The sequence below is a fragment of the Hordeum vulgare genome, chromosome 7H (assembly GCF_904849725.1).
Source record: "Hordeum vulgare subsp. vulgare chromosome 7H, MorexV3_pseudomolecules_assembly, whole genome shotgun sequence".
Taxonomy (NCBI): domain Eukaryota; kingdom Viridiplantae; phylum Streptophyta; class Magnoliopsida; order Poales; family Poaceae; genus Hordeum; species Hordeum vulgare.
This window is the reverse complement of record NC_058524.1, coordinates 565,843,223-565,849,316: the sequence shown is the minus strand read 5'-3', so window position 1 is coordinate 565,849,316 and position 6,094 is coordinate 565,843,223.

The window sequence follows — 6,094 nt, the reverse complement described above, 5'->3', positions numbered from 1 at the left end:
AGTATTGAGGACTATCCTGGAAAAAAAGCAAAGTATGTGGCAAAACTAAGAAAAGTTGCCAAACAAGTTGTGACGACTTTCAATGAGGAATCTGCTGCTGCAGCTCCTGCTGCCTCCTCCTCTACTGCTGATGCCTGTGCCACTAAACCAGCTCCAAAGAAGGCACTGATGAAGAAATTGTTGGAAATATGCCCTAGAGGCAATAATAAAATAGTAATTATTATGTTTCCTTGTTCAAGATAATCGTTTGTTATCCATGCTAGAATTGTATTGAATGGAAACTCAAATACATGTGTGGATACATAGACAACACACTAACCCTAGTAAGCCTCTATTGGACTAGCTCGTTGATCAAAGATGGTCAAGGTTTCCTGGACATAGACAACAGTTGTCACTTGATAACGGGATGACATCATTAGGAGAATGATGTGATGGACAAGACCAAAACTATGAACGTAGCATGTCATCGTATCAGTTTATTGCTGTTGTTTTCTGCATGCCAAGTATATGTTCCGACGACCATGAGATCATGTAACTTACAGACACCAGAGGAATACCTTGTGTGTATCAAACGTCACAACATAAATGGGTGACTATAAAAGTACTCTACGGGTATCTCTAAAGGTGTCTGTTGAGTTGGAATGGATCAAGACTGGGATTTGTCACTCCGTTTGACGGAGAGGTATCTCAGGGCCCACTCGGTAATACAACATCAGAAACAATCCTTGGAAGCAATGTTACTACAGAGTTAGTCACGGGATTTTGTATTACAGAAGGAGTAAAGAGACTTGACAGTAACGAGATTGAACAAGGTATAGAGATACCGACGATCGAATCTCGGGCAAGTAACATACCGGAGGACAAAAGGAATATTATATGGGATTAACTGAATCCTTGTATTAGATGTTCAACCGATAAAGATCTTCATAGAATATGTAAGAGCCAATATGGACATCCAGGTCCCGCTATTGGTTATTGACCGGAGAGTGTCTCGGTCATGTCTACATAGTTCTCGAACCCGCAAGGTCTACACACTTAAGGTTCGGTGACGTTTCATTATAGTTGAATTATGTATGTTGGTGACCGAATGTTGTTCGGAGCCCCGTATGAGATCCCGGATGTCACAAGGAGTTCCAAAATGGTTCGGAGACAAAGATTGATATATAGGAAAGATATATTCGGGTTTTGGACAGATTTTGGGCATTACCGATAAAGTACCGGGAGTGACGAATGTGTTCCGGGGGTTCACGGGGTGGGGGCACCCACCCGGAGGAGAACCACATAGACCTAGAGGTGGCACACCAGCCCCTGGTGGGCTGGGCGGCCAGCCTCAAGGGCCTATTCATCCGAATAGGAGAGGTCGGGAGGAAACACACTAGGAGGAGGACTCCTCCACCACCAAACCTAATTGGGGGAGGACTCCTCCCCCTTGTGTGCCGCCGGACAAACCTAGGGGTTTTCCCCTAGGGCGCTACCCATCCCCCCTCCTCCCGCCTATATATAGTGGAGAGGAGAGAGGCTAGTCGAACCACAAGCCACAATGCAGCCCTTCTCCCTCCACTATTTCGTCGTGCCATGTAGGTTGATTCGGTAGCGCATGTCGTAGCCCTGTCAGATCAGCTTCTCCAACATCAGAGCCACACTGTCGTGCTATCGGAGAATTCATCTATTTATTTGCCCCTCTTGCTGAATCAAGAAGGTGGAGATCATCATTGAGCTGCACGTGTGCTGAACGCTGAGGTGTCGTCCGTTCGGCACTAGATCGTCATTGGATCGTGGGACGACTTGCATTTGGATCGCGAAGACGTTCGACTGCATCAACTGCATTTCTTAACGCTTCCCACTTTGTGATCTACAAGGCTATGTGGATATGATCTCTCCTTTGTAGATGGTCATCACCATGGATAGATCTTACATGTGTGTAGGATTATTATTTTTGTTTCCCATGCAACGTTCAACAACACAAATCAGGTGTAAAGCCCAAGTCCTCAACATCTCTCTCAAAACAGCAGAACCTTCAACCAGCTCCAAGTGTTGCTAGAAAATCCTCAAGTGCTGCAAAGTCATCAACTGCAGCAAAGTCTTCACTTGCACTACAACGTGAGTCAAGTCAGTATCCAACAGGGACCCCAATTCCCTCAAGACCATCTGCCTCTAGCTCCGCAAACAATTCTACACGTGGAATTCTAAAGAAAAAGATGACTGATGGGACAGGAACAAGGCCGAACCCAAATAGATTTGTTCGCAATGTTTCCTTTATATCAGAGGATGAAGATGAATATGATGATCAAACACTTGAAGCAATCATCAGAAACAAACAAGAAAGGGCCGCACAGGAAAAAGGCACCACCATTCCCCACGCACTTGATCAAAAAGTGGTGCTGGACTTCATCGATCTTTGGTACAAAGATCCCAACACACCCATTGATGATTTGAAGCTTCCACCGGGACCTAGTCACGTGGTGGCCACATTCATCAATGAATAAAAATGGAAGGCCCAACAAGCCAGATAAGATCAAAAGGAAAAGGTTCAAAAGGAGAAGTAGTTGCAACAAAATCTGATGTCCTTGATGCCAGAGCAACTTGTCTCCACTCAAACTGAGATCAAACCCCTGGGTGAGAAATTTAGTAGCTATCATGCTGATAGGAAAGGGGCCAACGTTAGATTCATTGAGGTCGCTACCAAAGCTGTAGCAAAGCACAACAAAATGGTTTCCAGGTACACCATCAAAATGCCCGATGACTCTCATGACGAACATGGAACTGATGAACCTGCGAGGCCAGCTGCAGAACATGTTGTTCTTGAAGAAACTGCTCCTACAAGGACGACTGCACCAGCCACACCTGAAGAAAATGCTCCATCACCAAAGTCTTCAACTGCGAAGAAAATCAATCTTCCTTCTGCATCAGAAGTGAAGAAAACCAAAGTGGCTGAAAAAGAAGCCAAGAAGAGAAAGGCATCAACAGCTTCAGAGTCCTCAGAGGCAAAACGCTTGAGGATTTTGACAACTTCCTCAACTGCTCCAATTGATGCAGCCCCTCTCAATGTCGCACCGGCCTATATGATGGTGCCCTTTGGTGGGGAGCATGTCATCCAAGAAGGGAATGAAGAAATGGAAGAAAATCGCTCTGCTGCTTCCACACCCATTGATGAGGAAATTGAAGCTAATCAAATTCCTCAAGCCTCAACTCCTCCTCCTCCTGAGAACACAAAGATGAATGTTGAAGAAAAGGATTAAGATGTGGACATTGACTGCAACACACGAGTGATACATGATGAATTTTGGGAAAAGGCTCATCCAAATTTGCCATTGGTCACTCCAATTCCTCAAATACATGAGTCCCCTGCAGCCACTGAAGTTCTAACTGGATCAGAAGAAAAGAGCACTCCGGTGAAGTCTGTCGCGGAACAAGAATCAGCTACATCAAGTGATGAAACTGAAAATGTTAAAGAAACTGTTGTGCCAGAAATTGATACAACGGCTCAACATATTCGTGAGACTGAAGAACATGTGCCTGAAGAAACTGCACCTGCCCAAAGTGAAGAAACTCATGTTGAGCGAGTTGTTGCAAATCCTCAAACAGCTGTTGTGGTGGCTCAAATTCCTCAGGATGATGAAAATCTTCACCTAAATCCTCAACCAAAGCCTCGGCAACCTTACTACAAAAGGCCAAAGTTTTAGAAGGCAAGGTTCTATGATGAGCATCACTTCTTTATTGGTGCAATTCCATATGAAAAACTTTGCATCAGGAATAAGAGGTTTTGGACAAGCATGGAACTCAACTACTACAGTGCGGTGCTTGTTGACAAGAACAAGATCTTCCACAATCGACATATTATTCATGGAGATATGGAAAACATTCCATGCTTTACCCCAGCTCTGGATGTTCTTTATGATGGAGGGTTACTTCAATTCTGCACCGACCTCTGTGACTGGAATGAAGAGCTCATTTTTTTAATTCTATGACACTCTGCATATCTCTGGTGACCCCAAAAACATCAACTCTTGGGTCTTGGACTGGATGACCAAAAATACTCATTTTACTGCTCCAGCCACTGAACTGCTTCGAGCTCTGCCAGTTCAAATGCCTTCAAAAGGGGCAAGGTGTTTATATGATGAAAAGGAGCTGCCCAATCATCTGATGGAAGTAATCATGAAGCCCTTAGCTCCTGGCAAGCCGCCAAGGACTCAATTCCTGGTAAAGGAATTGAAATATGTGCCCAGGTCTGTGTACAAGATCTTCGCCCAAACCTTCACTCCCATCAAAGGTCACGACTCTGAAAAAGATGTTGTAGGGATCATGAAGAATATGCTCTTTAACATATTTCATGGAATCCAAATAAATCTTCATGATTTCTTCATGAGGACCTTGGCTACAAATGCTTTGTCACCATTTGATCTGAAGATATATGCGCCTTGGATTATGAGATTCATCGCGACCAGATCCTCAATCCACTATCAGGCTGATTATCTGAATCACCTCAGCTACTTGCCTCCTATTGAAGTCTTGAAGAAATCTTTTGAACTGATTGAAGCGAAAGGGAAATCTGTGATTGATGAAGGAACTCGGACACTGGATGGTCAATTTCTTCAGGCTGCATCATATTCTACCAATGAAGACACTGCATCAAAAGAGTCCAATGGTAAGGCAAAATCTTCAGGCCCAGCTATCCCACGGGTGATGACTGGCCGAGAGCTTCTCCTCAGTCTTCATCAGAAAGTTCATCGAAACCATAAGTGGGTTAAGTGTCAGTTTGGCTGCATTGTGAAAACCCTCAACACAACTCAGAACGTTGTGAAGAAAAACCACTACAATCTTCATGAAGTGTTTGATCGCACTTGGGCCATACTGTCACACCTAAAGACTCCTGACGAACTGAAAGAAATGGAGTTCACTCAAGACTTCGACTAGTCATGGCCACCAAAGAAGAAATTTAAAAAGATCCCAATTCCTGACTTTGTGCGCAGTTCATTTTCCTCATTTCGCTCTACTGATGAAGATGAATATCTTGATGACACAGTTGTTGGTCCAACCAGAGTGAATGACCCAAAGAATGCTGGCGCTCCTCCTTCATCAACAAGTTGAAATTCTTCAGGGACATTAGTCCTCAGTTTTTGTCCCTTTTCGTCACTTGATGACAAAGGGAGAGAAATTTGAGTTAGTGTTCAAGCGGGTATACTTTATGGGCTATTATAAACTTTGTTAAGTTACAACTCTCGTTCTTCTAAAGTATTTTTTGTAATGAACTGTAACTTAAGCCCGGTGGTGGTCTGACACATTTGAACGTTTTTCCTCTCATGCTTATTCCTCAAGTTGATTAAATGCATGCATGCTGAAATTCGTGAGACACCATTTTTCATCATGCATTTCAAATTCCTCATGCTATATGTTAAGTGCGTGTATGAATTACAAGATATAGGGGGAGATCTCCATGGTATAAATCATCAATGTGCATTTGCAGTCCAAAGCAAATTCCTCAAACATGCACATCTTCAGGGGGTTTCTCTATATCTTACAATCAAATTCCTTAAACTTTGTACTTACACTTCATATTTTTATCCCGTTGAAAACTTAACCTATTTGTCATCAATCCCCAAAAAGGGGGAGATTGTAAGTGCATCTAGTGCCCCTTAGTGATTTTGGTGGATTACAGACTTATAGGTTAAGAGACTGATATGTTTGTGAGTGTACACACGCTCTATAAGCCGCTGAGGAGTCTGAGTTATTCGATGAATATTGACCCCTAAAAATGTATGTCTTCGGGTGAAGACTTTGGTTATTACTTGAAGACTTTCATAGCGAAGAAATTGCTATTCCTCATGAAGACTTTGAAAATGAGGAATTTGGTGTATCCCGAAGAACATGCTCTGAAGACTTTGAAGCTTGAAGATTTACTCTTTTTGTTTCATTTTCTTCTTTCTTGAGTCATAGGAACACCGTACTGTTAAAGGGGGTCGAGGTAAAACTAAGGAAAGATTTCCTCATGATGCTCAAATCATAACCTACACATACCAAATCCTTCGAGTGAAGCCTTTGAAAATTTCTCACAGCTTAGTCAAAGTCTTCAGTGACAGAGACGAAGTTCTTCTGG